At 35.9% G+C, this 17247-nt stretch overlaps 1 pseudogene; it reads left to right on the forward strand.

The window, feature by feature from the left end:
- Window positions 1-17247, forward strand: part of LOC134376256 (probable ATP-dependent RNA helicase DDX10) — a 44141-nt pseudogene that overhangs the window by 21882 nt on the left and 5012 nt on the right.

A 17247-nucleotide genomic window follows, 5' to 3' on the forward strand; every position in this document is an offset into this window, starting at 1 on the left:
CAGTCCTGATTCAAGAGATAGAGAAAGTTTTTATGAACTCAGTTTACACTTCCTGAGTTTCTATATGTACTTCTTCTGAGATTGATTTGCCTGAGTGCATCTGTGGTCTGGAAATTCTACTTTTCCATCTCCCCTTTCATGGTGGCCCTTTTAATATCTTTACAAAAGACAGGTGTAAGTTCATCTATCCCCAGTCTTACTGGTACATTGTCCCAGAATCAGAACCTTTCACTAGAGTATTGCTATTGAGAAAATGAATGTGTCTGCTGACTCTGTAACACGTGATTTTGCAATTTAGGTGGTGTCCCATTCTTTACCTTCAACAGAATTGAAGAGAGACTTTAATGGAGTTATTAACTGATAGATGATTACAAATAATTTTTGCTGATCTGTCATTATGATTTTTGGCATATTTTGAAGGAGTTCAGAGTTAAGGTTTCTTCTAGTCCTTTTTCTGTATTTATGTGAACAGATTTTCTTAACTCCTATGTTAGAGAAAATAGGAATAAAATGCTGAACTCTGCCTCAGTCTATCAATCCAGTTTCCGTTTATGAGTATATAAACTAGAGACATAAAACTAAAACAGTAAGCTCCTTCTAGTTCCGTACATTCAGATGTATTTACAATAAAATTTTGTCTTATAGTTATTTATCAAATCCTAACATATTTCTTGTTTTGGTCAGTTTTATACTACTATTATGATAATTTCTCAGTCTGAGAAGAAAGTTAATAAAGCCATATAAACAGAAAATTAAAATAATGTGTATCAATTTTAACTTTTTTGTTGTGGAAACTTATGGATTATGATAACACGATTAATAAGATTTTCAAGCTTAAAACTTAAGATATGGTTCTGTGGGATCAGGAAATAGAAATGAGAGTTAAAGGAGGAAAGGAAGTAAAAGTTCTTTCTGTTAAAGGAGTTTCTTCACATTTTTTGCATGATTGATGGGTATTAAATTGCTTTGCTATTTAGAATCCGTTGGATACGTTTATAAGAGATAAGTGTTTATTTTTAAAACATCAGTATTTATCAGTAATTACATTTTTTGCAACTATTCAATTTTGGAAAAATTTCAGATAACTTAAATGCAAGAAGAGCATTTTTTCCCCCAAAAAATTATTTTAGGAAAAATTCGATCAAAAATGTTTGAAGATCACAACTCAAGACTACATTTCCCTTTTCTCTGCTCAATATTTAAAAAAATATTTTTTTAATTGGTGAAATGTGTGCTCCTTAGTACATTTTTGCTGTTTATTTTGTAAGATTGCTGCCATCTGGCAGTACCAAACTCATTCTTCTGTTAATGCCCAGGTGCAGTAACTATACCGAGTGTTCTGCCGGCTATGTCCTGGTATTTCTATCCTTGCCCTCCATGGTCGACAGCAGCAGATGAGAAGAATGGAAGTCTATAATGAATTTGTCCGTAAGAGAGCTGCAGTGCTCTTTGCTACTGATATTGCAGCTAGGGGGCTGGGTAAGAAAACTTCCTACAGTGAAATTTCTGTGATCATGGGAAACATGATTTGCTTGTAAGGTGTATTTTGGGAAATATAATAGATTCACATAAGTGGGCTTTCTTTTCTTTCCTCTTATTTTGTAAGAGGAAAAATAAGTAAATTGATGAGAGTGGATTACCGTTAAGAATTTGTTGGTGAAAATTTCCATAATATTTGCATCTTTTGTGCTCTTACTGTTTTTTTATTGATAATTTTACCATAGAATCCTGAGGAACATATAAAACCAAAGGAAGATTAAACATTTAAAGACATGAAAAAAAACCTGTTTCTTTGAAAATTGGAAACTTGTTGATAGCTATTGTCACTCATTTCACAAGAAAAATCAATGAAGTCCATCTTTTTACCAAACATTCTAATTTTTATTTTAAAATCACTACACGTAATGTATTTAAATTTATTTTCAAAAAGCTGCTGTGTTAGTTTACAACTTGTGGCTTTGTGGCGGTGGCATGGGGTGGAAGTAATTAGAGAGGAAAACTAATTAAGAGGTAGGAAGGAGCAAAGGATGAGAATATATAGGTGGTAATTTGAATTCTTCAATCACTTAATTTTATTATATTTGTTAATTATGGCAAATTTTTAAACATAAGCAAAATAAGTTTAATGTCCTCTTATATACACATTATCCAGCTCTAACAATGATCTTTGTCATGATCCCCCTTTTCCTCCTGTCTGTCTTGGAGTATTCTAAAGCATATCTCAGGCATATCAGTTCATCCACATGTGACAGGAGATAGCAGCCAAATATGCATATTTTTAAAGCTCTCTGGGCTATTTTCTCAGCCCTATAACAACTCATTTCCCCACCCCCTCATCACTATTTGGCTATATAGTTTTGAAACATTTTGATTGTGTTTATATGTATTTATATGTCTCTGATTTTTTGAACCTAAAATGCTTTAGGTCAACAAAAGCAAATTTTGAACTGAAGTTTACTCCTTTTAAGGGCCAGATTCCTTTCTTAATTATAAAATAATTCTAAAAAATCACACGTACTATCTACTTACAATGTCATATTTTCCTTGGATTTTCTTAAATCAGATAGCAATCAATGTAGCCCTTTTTGTACCCTTTCTCTGTTGCATTTTACTCCCCTCTCTCCAAACACACTTACTGTCTTATGTTTGGTGTGTAAACTTTTAGTTGAAGGTTCTTTACCTGTAGTCCAAAGAGTCTGTGATAGAATTCAGTGGATCTGAGAACTCTGAAGAGGAGAAAATTACATATTTTCACTAGCCTTTAACTGAAATATAGCATTATAAAGGTAAGCAACAAACTATTATAGTTTCAATAGTACCTATGACTTTGTCACTTACTGAAATCCTTGATGTTTTCATTTTGCATTAGTTTTTACAGATATCTTGGAATATTGTTTACACTCAGTCCTATTTAGATGTTATGGTGGTTATTAGACCCACGATTAGGTCATGTTAGTTAATGTAGTAAACAAGCCCATACATTAGTATATCAAATTCTATAAAAAATATTGATGTCTATAGTTTTTATTAGAAATGTTTTCTCTTGTAGTCCTATATGTTTTCATTTGTGCATTTAAAACATTATTTTGAGGAGTTCATAGGCTTCAACTATGGCACAAAATGTCAAGAGCCTGTGTTCTAGTTTATTTTTTAAAAAGTATTTTCTGTGGATATATTCATTAGCAATTTCTAGTATTATCTTGGGTCTTCTAGAAGTTCATATAAACAATATCGTTATACATACTAGTCTGTGACTTGCTTTTGAAGTCTTTCCATGTTGATGTATAAAGATCCAGTGTTTTTATGAAGAGTACCCCATAGTATGAATTTATGCAGTTATCTATTCATTCCTGTAAATAATGAACACTTAAAGTTGTTTTTTATTTTCCATTACAAACACTTACAGTGAATATCCTGAAGCTCTCTTTTGTAAATGTCCAAGAACTTCTTTAGAATATACCAGTATCTTTTTAAACTTTATTCTTAATTTTAATTTTTAATAATACACGTACATGGGTGTAAAAATGAGTTAAGGGAACATGCAGGCTCTGCTAGAAGTAACTCCTTAACTTTTATTTCCTCTTGTGTTTAGTTCCATATTCCTAAGTAATCTTATGTTCTGCCATTTTTAAATCTATCAAGTTTAGAAATTATCCAGAAACTTCCTTTTATTACCTCTCTAACAATCAACCGTCTTCTGCTACCCGCCATCTATTATATATTGTTATATCACGACTTCTGGTTAAATAAACCTTTTTTTATTTACATTGTTTTGGTTATAAATTAATTGCTTCTGAGGAAAGTGTAGTGTATTAGGGCTACTTTCTTTCTTATGCTTTCTTTTGCGATTTTCTTTGAGTTAATAATTAAGTTGTTACAAAATTTTGCTTAGTTTTCCATGTTCCCAGTTCTAATTTCTCTAATGTTCAAGCAAATGCCACATTCCTAGTTTACTAACAGTTCAGACACAGTTCTGTTTCTTTTCCCCTTGGGACCTCCCTTTTGCAGCTTCTGCCTCTAGTTCTAATCTGAACTGGTTGCTCCATAAGCCGTATGCACGTTTCTCATCCTAGGACTCTTCTTTCTAGATCTCTGTCTTCTTTCTTGGCTTACCTTTTTTTTCTCCCTTTTTAATCTTATTTTCTAATAGCTTCCTAAGCGTACATGGGAGGTAAATTTTGAGTCTTTGCATATCTGATAATGGCATATCTTTGAATGATAATCAGGTTGGGAATAGAATTTGTTTGAAATTTTCTCTCTAAATTTTACAGATATTTTTCATTGTCTTCTAGTAGTCAGTATTCTGTTGAAGGTGTTTGCTTTTCTGATTCTCTGATTCTTTTTTTTGTAACCTGCTTTTCTTTTTCTAGATATACTTAGGATTTTCTGTTCATCCAGTGTCCTGACATTTTATGATAATGTACCTTAGTGCAAGGTCCTACTTAGTTGTTGTGCAGGCATTCAGTGTACATTTTCACTCTGGACCCGTACTTTAATAGAATTTTCTATGATTAATGAAATATTCTACGTCCAGTACTGTAGCTAGTTGCCACATGTGGCAATCGAACACTTGAAATGTGGCTAGTGGAACTGAGGAAGGGATGAGTGTTTAATTTTATTTAATTTTAATTAAACTTGAATAGCTACGATATTGAGCAGTATAGAGACTCATCTCTTTCAGTTGTAAGATACTTACCTTTGAATTGCTTCTTGGTGTTTTGGTTAAATAACATTCAATATTTATGTTATTTTGACTATGTAATTATTGTTTGCTGCTGAGGGAATTAGTTACTTAGATTGTTTCTTATACTTTTTTTTGCAATTCTCTTTGAGTTAACAACTGCCTTATAAAATTTCTCCCCTTCCTCACCCTTATTTACTTTTTTTTTTTTTTTTTTTTGTCTTTTTCGTGACCGGCACTCAGCCAGTGAGTGCACCGGCCATTCCTATATAGGATCCGAACCCGCGGCGGGAGCATCGCTGCGCTCCCAGCGCCGCACTCTCCCGAGTGCGCCACGGGCTCGGCCCCTTATTTACTCTTTCTAGAGGAGGATTTGACCTCTTTGATCTTCTAATTTCCCTGTTCTCTCCTATTGCCCATCTCTTTGTCCTTTTCCTGTTCTTTCTGGAGTATTTCTTTGACTTTATATTTCAACTTCCCTAATAAAATTAAAATTTTTAAGTGTGTAGACCTCCTTTTTTACAGCCTCTTGTTGTTTGATGGATGCATGTTTTCTCTCTCTGAAGGCATTAAGTTTTTATGTTTTCTTCTCCACGTTGTTTCTGTTTCTGCTCTGTAGCCTTTTCTCTGTCATTCATGTTTGAGGCTTCTCTCAGTTTTCTGCAATTAGATGTCTTTTTATATTTAGCAATGAGGCACCAAAAAAACTATTTGAAGTGATTTGTACATGGATGAGGCTTGTTGACTAATGGCCTTCATTGTGAGGGGATTTAGACAGAGTCGATCATTTTGTGGAAGACACAAATGTTGAAGTATATTGTCTTCCAGCATTTAATCTCTCTAGGGAAGAAAACCTCAACCTCATGAGAATTGAGCTTGCTGCTGGCTCTCTGGAAGCCTAGCAAGAAAGTGGACATGCAGGCTTTCCCTCAATACCCCTGTTTTCACTCTGCCTCTGCCTTCTACTGCATCTGGTGTCCTGGGGTCTGAAGCCTTCCTCCAGATTAAGGCTCTTGGTCTTGAGACCCAACTATACAGGAGAGGGTAGGGGACTTGAGACTCTAAGTACTGCTTTCAGCCCATCTTCCTGTTTGTAGCATTGTGACATGCCCCTGCCTTCTGAGTCACCTGCTTACTTCAAGTCCTGAGAGAATTGTTCTAAATATCTCTGTTCTGTTTTTCTTGGTTCTTTCTCCACATACTGAAATTCTGCCCTTTTGAATAGATCATATGACTTAGTGACAGTTTTTCAAAAGAAAAAATTTAACATTTACATGTATATTTTTGTGGGGTACAGTTGTGTCGTTTCAATATATGCATATACTGCACAATGATTCACTTAGGGTAGACAGCATAGTTTTGTACCCATTAGTCCACCACTTCCCCCACCACCCCATTTCCCTCCTGGCCTCTGGTAACTGTTGTTCTACTTTCTACTTCTATGAGAGCCAGTTTTTTTTTTAGATTCCACGTATGAGTGTATGACTTAGTGACAGTTTGATGCTTCTAAGTATCATTATCTTCCAATATCTTTTTGTGTGCTCAGCCCTTTTCCTTGATAGAAATTGATTTGAAATCCTTGCAGCAAAATCAAGGAGTTGAGAGCAGGATTCTCTGGAAATGAATGGAAACTTCTGTAGCCAGAAATATATATGGAATAATTATTGCTAGGAAATGGGGAGGGACCTAGAAAGACATTACTTCGGATAAAGGTGGGAATAGCAGGAAAAGTAAACCTTCATTTAAATTTAGAAACTGGTTTTGTAGTTCACTAGGTCCCCATGAAAAGTGGTTCTTTTAGGTTATTAAATATCAGGGTATTTCATTATTTGTCTGACCCAAAGCAGCTTGTCTCTTCTATGTCAGATATGAAGAAATCTCATTCATACACTGTCATTAATTTAAGTTCACTTTGTCAAAGAAAAATGTTTATCTCTTGGTTCACACAATTAACTTTATTTCTAATAGGATTCACAGATGATCTGTTAGTTTGATGTGATAGTCATAGAAAGTTTGGGCAAGCAATATTGTAAAATATAAATAGTGCAGCAGGACAGACATTTAAACTGATTTTTTTTTTTTTAAACTTGACATTCTTTCTTTGTAGATTTCCCGGCTGTAAATTGGGTTCTTCAGTTTGATTGTCCAGAGGATGCCAACACGTATGTTCACAGAGCCGGTAGAACTGCCAGGTAGGTGTAGCGGCCCATTTCTTTGCTTTTGATGCTAAGTACAAAGCATGCTTCCCAACTGCAGACAAAGAATGGAAGGATTCAGGTACATTTAGTGCTGGTTTGGCATTTTGTGGTGTGAGTTGATAACAGCTTCACAGCTATTGTAAATCATTATGGCAGGTACTCGATTAGTGCTGAGAAGAATCCATGAAAAACTTACTTTAGTTTTATTTTAATCTTCCCTTACTAAAGTTGTCAGTAGAACTGCTCACTGAGCATCATCTCATCGAATCCTAATGATCTCTCAGGTATAGGACCTACTATTCAAAGCTCTGTTTTCAGGTGAGGAAAAACTGAGTCTTTGAGCAGTTAAACAACTTGTTCAAAGATCTACAGAGCCAGTGCAAAGCAGTATGACTCCTCTAGTCTAGATCTTGTCCTCTTCTAGCGTATAGGCTCTAGTAAGAGGCAAAGTGGTGTGGAGTCATGAATTTTTTTCCTTTCTTCCTAGTGCAAGAATTAGAGGCATTGCTGGAGGCCACTCCCAAATATTTCTTTTTGTGCCCCTCTCCCCCAAACCCACCACTCCATGAAAGCACCCTTTGCTCAAGAGCTGTGGGAGAAATAGAACATAGCAAAGTCAGTCATTTGAAACTAAATGGCATAGAAAGGTATCTGAATTAATGAAAAAGGATTCTACGACATGTCATTGCTATTGAGGTTGCAGTGAAGCCTGGAGATGAATGCTTTTGGTAGAATTATAAATAGTTGACATCTTTCTGGATAGCATTTGGTAATGCTTATCAAAGCCTTAGAGTTCTTCTTTTTGCCTTTGTAATTCCGCATCCAGAAATGGATCTTAAGAAAATAGAGATGAGTAAAGTTTCAATAGAGATGTTTGTCTTACTAATACTTGTAATGTTTAAAAATTGATGGCAACCTAAATATTAATCACAATAAGGTTATGATTAGTTACAATTAGCCACAGATGGACTGTTTCTTTGGTTTTACATTTTCTCTCTCAAACCTGGATTATTGAGTATTTATGATATGGATTTCAATGTTGATCTCACTGGACCAACAGTTGCTTGTGATTTCAAGCCACAGGCTTTTGTTTAAGGGTTTCCCAGGGATGGCAAGATCTTTAGGCCCAAGCAAAGACTGTACTTTTCTGGCAAGCTTCTTTTTTCACCTGCTCTGTGCCTGTTTCATCAAGAGGCTCCAGGTGTGAAAGTTTCCTCTATCCCTTGCTCATCCAGGAAGTCCCTTTGGAGTTTAGTCTAAGATTTCTTTGGATCTGTAGTTTTCAGGTGGCTTTGGAAAAAAATATAATTTTTGTTTGTATATGGTAACTTCTTGTTTGTTTCAGCTGGTGAAGGTTTTCCTGTCCTTCTATGGCTTAACAAGAAGTAGAGCTCTTCTTTCCTATATGTTTTTTAATTTTCATAAGCGATGTTTGAATGTTTGAGTGTTTAAATGTTTTTTGATTGATTCACATTTACCCTGAGGTCATCTTCAAATATGGGTTATAATCAAAATGTACTCACTTAAATGTGTTTCTTTGACCAGCATGAAAGAAGGGAGAGAATAGTATAATAATAAAAGACTATTTAAAAATAGGGTTTATATCCTATAGGGTTCAAAAATATGTCTCTTAATTGCCATTTTTTAAATGTTTTATTTTTATTTTTAATTTTTGGGTGGGTATGGTGCATGGATCAAACCCTGGCCTTGGTGTTATCAGCACCACACTCTAACCAACTGAGCTAACTGGCCAGCCTCTCTTAATTGCAACGAGTGGTATAGTATTTTGAACAACAAGCAATAGAGTTAGAACTGGGTTCTGTGTATGATGTCATTGTGTATTCAGGCAAACTTGTCTTCAGGATTTTATTTCTTCTGGTATCTAAGTCAGGTGGGACATGGGTAGAAAAGCAGTGTGTTCTCTTTTCCATTTTATAAGAAAGTGCATGGTGCCTGAGTGGTTCTTAATCTGTTGGGTACATGTTTGAATTATTATTCATAGTGAGACATTCTGAGAAGTCGTTATTTCTCCAGTGTTTAGTTCTCAGTAAATGTGTGGTATGTATACATGTGTACCTGTACTTATGTACACATCTGCATCCTATGGTCCTCTGGATAGGTAAGGTTGGATATGGTGTCTCACAGCATATTGGATGTCGGGCTTACATGCTCTTAGATGTACCAATGATATGGACCTGGATAGGGCAGACCAGACTGACTCCTTCCTAGAATACATTTAGCAGTATTTCAAAATGACTCTCCCTATATGAAGATTATTGGACATCTCAGTATACCAAGAAAAGGTCCAAGACGGAGAAGTATTTCAGGGTTCTTTGTTCCTGGAGAAGTTGTTGAAAATCTTATGTAGTTGAACATCTTATGGAGTTGAGCATGCTGTGGTGAGCATTAAATTGGGTCTTAATGACCGTGGAGAGGAAGAACATCACAATGATTGTGTCTGAAGAGAGAGAATACTAATTTGAAAAAAAAGTTTTAATGTAATTTTTAATGTAGTCATCAATTTTTAAAGTACAGCCTGTTTGACCTTTTGTAACAATTAAAAATATTTTGAATTGACTATTTAGATGTGTAGTCAGTGGAAAGGTTTAGCATATATAATGCTTATTTTGTTCTCTGGTACTTTAAAAGTTGCCATTAATGGGCTTAGAGATAATTAGAAAGTTTTGTGGCCATAGGACTGAATAATTGAATAGAATAAAGGCTAAATTAAAATTTGAGACTAATTAAAGTCATGTGTTAGGCTGTAATTAAAACCAGGTTGCCAGATAGTATTTGCTTTTGGAATTGAACTGTAATATATGAATATAGGAAAATAAATTCGTTAGCAAATAGCTAAGATTTGGGGAATCTGTTCTTTCCTTTCTATACTTTAAATAAAAATAAGGGGTGATTCAGGTACTTGTTGCTTTGAAGTACTTATTCTGTTTTAATTTATTCACCTGTCTAAAATTCTTTTGATCTAGAGCCATCGAGAAAAACTTCCCTTTATTTTCCTTAACCACACACACACCTTAAAAAAAAAAAAGATCTCCTTTAGGGACAAGTGAAGCAAGGGATATGAATATAATTTTATAAAGCTGTATCCTGTGGTGCATTCTACCACTTGAGAGATTCTCTTTAGGGCTTACAGTTTTTGGTACTCATAAAACCAAGCTCTTCCATTTCTTATAAAAATGCCCAGTTGGAAATAGAAAAGATCTGGGAATGAAAGGTAGGCACACCTCAGATACTCCTAACTTTTATAATGCTTTTATTTGGGGAGGTTTGGGGGGGCCTGTGGGAGTTTATGTATAACTATTTTCTTTTCCAGATCAGTAGAAGGTAAAATAATTTCAGCAATATTCTCGCTTAGCTTTATTTGTCTGGCTGCATTTTGTGACTCTCAGAAATTTCATGAGTAATTTGGGTAGCAGAATGTGATTCCACTAGGGGACAGCAGAGGCCAAGCCTTTGCATTGTACGCACACTGGCAGCAGTTTAGATCTTAACAGCAAATGTGAAGGTGGAAACTAGTTAAAATTTCCAATAACGTGAAGAGTTATGGTTTGTTTGTGGAAAATACTAGCACTTTCTGGAATAGATATGGGATTAAAAAAAGTTTCTTTAATTGGTTTGTGAATTGAAATAATAAAAGTGAAAGGACAATTTCCATGAGCATTAACTTAAAGGACAGGAAAATTTGCTAGTGAAAATTCTTTCTTTTATTCCTTTCACTTAGATTCGTGAAAGTCCTGTCTTCATTCTGCTCCTTCTAGATAGAGGCTGATGCTTCCTTATGTGGTAATTTGCCATTGTGTGTTGGTATCTAGGGTTTAAAGTTTTAATAGAAGTGCAAGGCAAATCCTTCATTTTGCATCTTGAAGGAGTGAGGAGCTGGTGTAGAGTATAGCTGTAGAGTAGATAGAGGACTGACATTTCTTAGCAGTCTACATTTTGTCATGAACTTACTTCCCCATCTTGTCTCCTACTGTCCATTCAATACAGCAGGTGGACCAATCCTTTTAAAACACAAGTTAGATCATGTCACTCCTCTGATGGCTTCCCATTTCATTCAGAGTGAAGGCCAGTGACATCCTGGGCCTATGCTGTTCATTCTCCCTTCTGCCCTTCCTTTTTCTGTTCTGCTCTTGTTCCCTGTGCTCCATACTGGCCTTGCTGTTTCTTGTACATGCCAGGCATGTTCTTGCCTTAGGGCCTTTATATTCACTGTTTGGCTCAAATGCTTCCTCAGGTATCCACACAGGTATCTTTCTTACCCTCCACCAACCACTTCTTTCCCTGCTCTGTATTTTCTTTTTTCCATAGCCCTTTCTGCCTTCAAATATGAATTTCAAAGTGTTCATGGAAAGATTCATATCATCTTTTAAATTTATTTTTCCACCAACTTTTTGAAGTACCCTCGTATACTAGAGCATTTACTTAGTATATTTTTTGTTTCTTTCTCCCTATTAGATTGTAAGTTCCACAAAGGCAGCAGTGTTTGTCTAGTTTATTGATGTATGCTATGTGCTTAGAACAGGTCCTGGCATATAGCAGACATTTGAGATAATAAATCCGACTTATGAATAGATCTTACCTAATATGTTAATTATCTATTGCTGTGTAACAAATTGTCCTATGGCTTAGTGGCTTAAAGCAATAATTTACCTCATAGTTTCTGTGGGTGAGGAATCCAGGGGTGGCTCAGCTGGGTCCTCTGGTTCTCAGTCTATCACAAGGCTCCAATCAAGGTGTCATATGGTACTTTAAGCTCAACTAGGGTTGGATTTGTTTCCAAGCTCACTCACATAGTTGTTGGAGATTCATTTCCTCCCTGGCTGTTGGTCAGAGGCATTTTAGTCCCTTTTTATATGGTTGTCTTCATAGGGCAGCTCACAACTTGTCAACTGACCTTATCAGAGAGAGCATTATGAAAGGGCAAGGAATTGAAAGGTGGAAGCAGCAATATCTTTTATGACCTAGACTTGTACGTCACATTCCATCTTATCTGCAGTATCCTAGTGGTCACACATCTGAGCCTATTCACTGTGTGTGAGGTAACTACACAATGGTGTGAATACCAGGAGGTGTGGATTATTGGGAATTATCTTAGAAGCTACCCATCACACCCAGTATCAAGTTTTATTAATAATTTTAAGGATAAAGGCAATCTCGAGTTATAGGTGAAGCAGGAAGAGGTCTGGGACCTCCATTACAGCCCCAGGTATTTTCTTGCCACATTAGGGTGTACTCTGCCCAGCCTAACACAGAAGACTCTAACTGATGTGTGTGACATATCACTTACACAGATGGGCCATTTGTATACTCAGGTGCAGAGCTCACTAGAGAGAAATATCCACTGAATCCATGGATTGTGAACAACTCTGGTACATTCTATTAAAAGCCTCTCATAGATGAGGACCCTCATGCTAACAGCGTTTGTCTCCCAGGAGGTCTGTCAGTATGTTTACGAGGAGATTTGACTTTGGCCATATCACTTTTTTGTTTGTTTGTCTGGCATCCTCCTCCCTACTTACCCCTATACCACATGGGGAATGAATGGATTGTGGCTTAGCTATTTACTTCCCAAAATTTGATAAATATTTGTGTAAATAATGGGTGAACTCATTTAGCCTGTAGAGCAGCCTTATGAAAGAGGTTTTCTTACTAGGAAACTTTTTCTCAGAGACTTGAGGTAAAATGTGTCTAAGATTACTCAGTTGAGTAAGTACCAGGCCTGGGATTTATACTCAGGTCTTTCTGATTCTATAGCTCATTCTTGCCAATGTGCAGCTGTTTACATTTAATGGATTCTAGTGGGTGCTGCTCCTATGAAGGGCTTCTAGAATGCATGAAAGCCAGGTACTTGGAGAAGGAAGGTTGATGTCTTAAATTTGCTGCCATTTGTGGTCATGAAGATAAACTAAAAATGTAGTCGTTTTCTTTCTTATTTGGACTGTGAGAGCCAGATATCCCATAGTTGTTCAGACATTGTCTTTAAAAGTCAGGAAACTTAGGTCTGAATTTGATTTTGTCACCTAATAGCTGTGCACCCTTGGGTCAGTTTTTAAATTCCTTAAGCCTTAGTTTCTTCTCCTGTAAAATGAGGTAATCATATCTAATTCTCAGTTGTTTCCTGAAAGTACAGTTTTAGGTAGAATCAGTACTGCTTTTATTTGAGTTTTATTTTTATTCTTATCTATTAAAATTTAGCTTTAAAAAAACCTTTTTTGGGGGAACAGAGTTGATAGAATTTAAGATTTCTACCCTTTGTGAACTCTATAAATCCATTTTCTTAATCAGTGTGCTAGAAGCTTTCCATGCAGTATGTATTAACTGGCTTGGTTTCTTTCCAGTTATTTTATGGAGAACTTAATTTGTCACTGTTGAGTCTATCGTGATATACCTTTTTGTTATTTGAGATATTAGGTTGCAGATGACTTACTTTTTCCCAGAATATTTCCAAACCTATTCTTTTTTCTCCTTAGAATCCAGTGTAGAGTGTTTAGACATCCTGTAAGTCAGAGATACCTTCTTTCCTGGAATCAGCTCTCTTTTGTACCATATTGTGTGGGAGGAACAGAACAGTTGGACTCAGATTCCTTATGGCTGTCTTTCTGCATCTGCATGACAGACTGCACTGTTCTTTCATAGTGACATGAAATCTTGGGGATGGTTGCCACAGGTAAGGCTGAGGTATAGGGAGAATGGGAAGATTCAGGGAAGGAAAAAGAGAAGGACTGTGGAATAGAGTGTAGTCAACAAATGTTTCCCTTTCTCCACCTCTTGATTATGCTTGTGTTATGAATAATGACTAGTATATTAATAGTCACAGTTGTAGAATTTCATATCCTAAAGGGACCTAGATCATCTTATTCAAATGTATAATGTGTAAATAAGAAAATGTAATAGATCGCAATAAAATCTTATCAAAAATTGTATAGCTAATGAATAAATAGTACGACAGTACTGGAACCCACTTCTTTTGGCTCCAAATCTAGTGTTTTATCTCCTCGTATAACATCTAGTGGTCACTTGCTTTCCTTTACTCACCAAATATTTATTGAACAACTGTTAGGGACACATGTGTGTGTTAGGGACACGTAGCACATTCGTACATCCTCAGATTTAATGGTCAAGATGTGGAAATACACTAATTTGGTAGTACTAGGATGTGTGTTAAATGAAGTAAGAGTGATATAAGATGTCCAAAAGCTTATAGAGTTAGTTTTTTACTTATTTTTGTTAACTTGTATTTTATTACCAAAGTAATGCTTATTCGCCATGTAGATTCTAGACAATAATGGGAAAACAATTAAAATTATTTAAAATCTACCACCCAGAAAGTTTTTTTTCGTGTATGTTTGTGTGTATATATTTTTTCAGATTACAAAAATGGAATTGTGCTAAATAGACCCTTTTGTAACTTGACCTGTAATCTGGGACACCAGGTGGAGAGAACTTGGGGTGACTAGGCAGTTATTAACAGGGCCAGATCAGGGCAGGGTGGAGTGTCTGCTTATACCTCCCAACTACTGTTAGAGACTTTATTGGAATGGAGTTGATGTGTTAGAGAATTTGAATTGAAGTTAAAGGGTTATTGGCTTTTGGGTAAAAAGCAAATTATTGCCAGAATGGCAGGGCTTTTTTTTTTTTTTTTTTTTTTTTGCTTCTCTGGCCATAGTTTGAAGGTTATTTTAATGGAAGAATTACCATGTGCATCCAAGTCAGTGGTCTGAATCTCCTATTTTAGCCAAAAATACTAGTGAGCTGCAGGATGTGGAGATAAGCTTTTTGGTATTAGTTAGACAGTCATGATCAACCTACTGAGGATCCTTGTTTCTGGACAGCATGCTGGTATAATTGAAAAAGCAGTGGATCTGAAGTTTAAAGTCTGATATGTAGTGACCAGCTGATTTTAGGCCAACTTCCTGGTATTTTGGGAACTTTATTTTATATTTGTGTCCTCTACTGATTGTTTGCTTTTAACATCAGCAAATTAATGTAAAACGAAGTTCTTTGTAAATTTGGATGAGCTGCGTAAACACAACATGGCATTAATACTAATGGTGAAGATGAAATTTTTGTTGTTTCAGATGCAGGGCTTTTTTATATGGTGCCTATATATGTCTTAAAATAATCTATTATGGTGACTACGGTTAATATATTATATTCTTGAAAATTGCTCAAAGTGAATGTTAAATATATTCTCACCACAAAAATAACTCTGTGAAGTAATGCATATTTTGATTAGCAAGATTTAACCATTCTACAGTGTATATATACTTCAGAACATAATGTTGTATATAATAAATCCATACAATTTTATGTCAATTTGAAATAAATTCTAAAACAAAAATCTGTATATGTGGAGTTTTAAAATGTAAGTATTATGAAGAACATTTATTTCTCTTGTATATGTATTTAGCCTTAGGCCATGGATATTGCTTTTGAAGTCTGAAAGCTACCTCATGGGTAAATAGACTTTATTCTTATAAGCATTAAAACAAAGTGAAATGGCTTATGCCTTCTTTATAAAAAGAGCTTTTATTCTTGAAAACTGGAAATTTTTTAGTATTAGTGTGTAGGAGATAATTTGTGCTTTACGTTGTTTCAGGGAAAAGACATGTATAATGTAAAATAGGTAAAATGGCCAGTGATGATCTTTGTAATAGATGCTTGCCTTGTGGGATTTGGCTTTGGATATTATTTTCCATTTTCCTTTGGGGAAACTAAACTGCACTGTTACAGTCTGTCTTAACCTTGTGTGGCCTTTTACATACATATTCTGTTAGCTATAGCTTTAAAAGGTTTGTGCGTGGCCCCTTTGTGACTTTAATCCCAATTCGTTCTCACAAATTCTCTCCGGGTGCATGAATGGGTAAATAAGATAGATATAGATGACTGGCCACATTATTCCTGCTTATGAGTCAGAAGAATCTCAGAGAACATTCAGTGGATGCCTTTTTGATGTCAGAGAGTTCTCTTACCCCTTTGCCCTAGTTCTTGCTCTATGTAGACTTGTGGGCCTATTTATTTTATCATGCTGTCTCTGAATTTTGTATAGAATGTTGAAAGGGTTGACAATCTTTCAAACCACTGTTTTCCCTCTTCCCTGATTTTTCCTGTTTGGGCCACACAGAGTAAACCTTTCTACTTCTGAAGGCCTGAGGGCATTTTGGTAAGTGTACTGCTTAGTGGTCAGTATTAACTGATTTTGTCCTCTTTGATCCTTGACGTGTCCCTAGTGAGGTCTTGGTGCTTCAGAAGTTGTGATGTCCCCAAATATCTCGTCTGCTTAGGGTGTCACCTCTTTATGTTATACACTAATAACTTATGCCTTCATGGATGGCTTAGCCCAATATTGCTGAAGCAAATCCTTTAAATTCATATTTCTTTGTAGTGAATAGATATGAAAAACTTTCAGTCATATTATTCTGTGTTAAAATATTATAAAGAACGTATGTGGTACTACTTTTTCAGTTATGAAATATAGTTAGTAAAAGGATTAAGTAAGTTGTATGTTCAGCTTTACTCTTTCCTGCATTAACTAGAAAAAGCAAATAAGCATGAAGACAAAAGTATACAAGGGATTCTTAAATGCTGCCTTTTCCCCATGGAAACCTTGACTCTCCCATCTGTATCCCTATCCCTAATGTTTGACTAATTCCTAATTATTTCTGTGGGTCTCAGCTTAGATGTCATTTCTTCAAGGAAGTTTTCTTGTCTCCTAGACTACATTAAGTAGAGCTCTCTGTCATACTTACACGTAGCTTCCTGTATGTCTACTAGTTCACTCATAACACTTGATTGTTATTACTAGTTTTAATTACTGGTTTTAATGTCTGTCCCTAATAGCTTTGTAACAGCCAGGACCATGTCTTTTTTGTGTGTGTGACCAGTAAGGGGATCGCAACCCTTGGCTTGGTGTCGCCCGCACCGCGCTCAGCCAGTGAGCACACCGGCCATCCGTATACAGGATCCGAACCCACGGCCTCGGCACTCCCAGCACCGCTGCGCTCCCTGCGCCGCACTCTCCCAAGTGAGCCACGGGGTCGGCCCCAGGACCATGTCTTTTTTATCTCTGTTTCAGTGCCTAGCCTATAGAGGATCTTTAATAAAATGTGTTGAAAATTAATGAATGAACTTGAAGAAAATTTAACATTTCGATAAGTTTTATATTTTCCTGTCTGAATCTGTGTACACATAAGGATATTTACATATTTATCTTATGAAAATGAGATTAGACTAGAGTTTCACCTTATTCATAGGAGTTGAATTTTAGAGCCAACATGTCAGGTAAAAATTGCCCTTCAAATCTTACTTTTTATTTTTGGCAGCTGGCTGGTACAGGGATAGAACCTGGAC

The sequence above is a fragment of the Cynocephalus volans genome, chromosome 4 (assembly GCF_027409185.1).
Source record: "Cynocephalus volans isolate mCynVol1 chromosome 4, mCynVol1.pri, whole genome shotgun sequence".
Classification (NCBI taxonomy): Eukaryota; Metazoa; Chordata; class Mammalia; order Dermoptera; family Cynocephalidae; genus Cynocephalus; species Cynocephalus volans.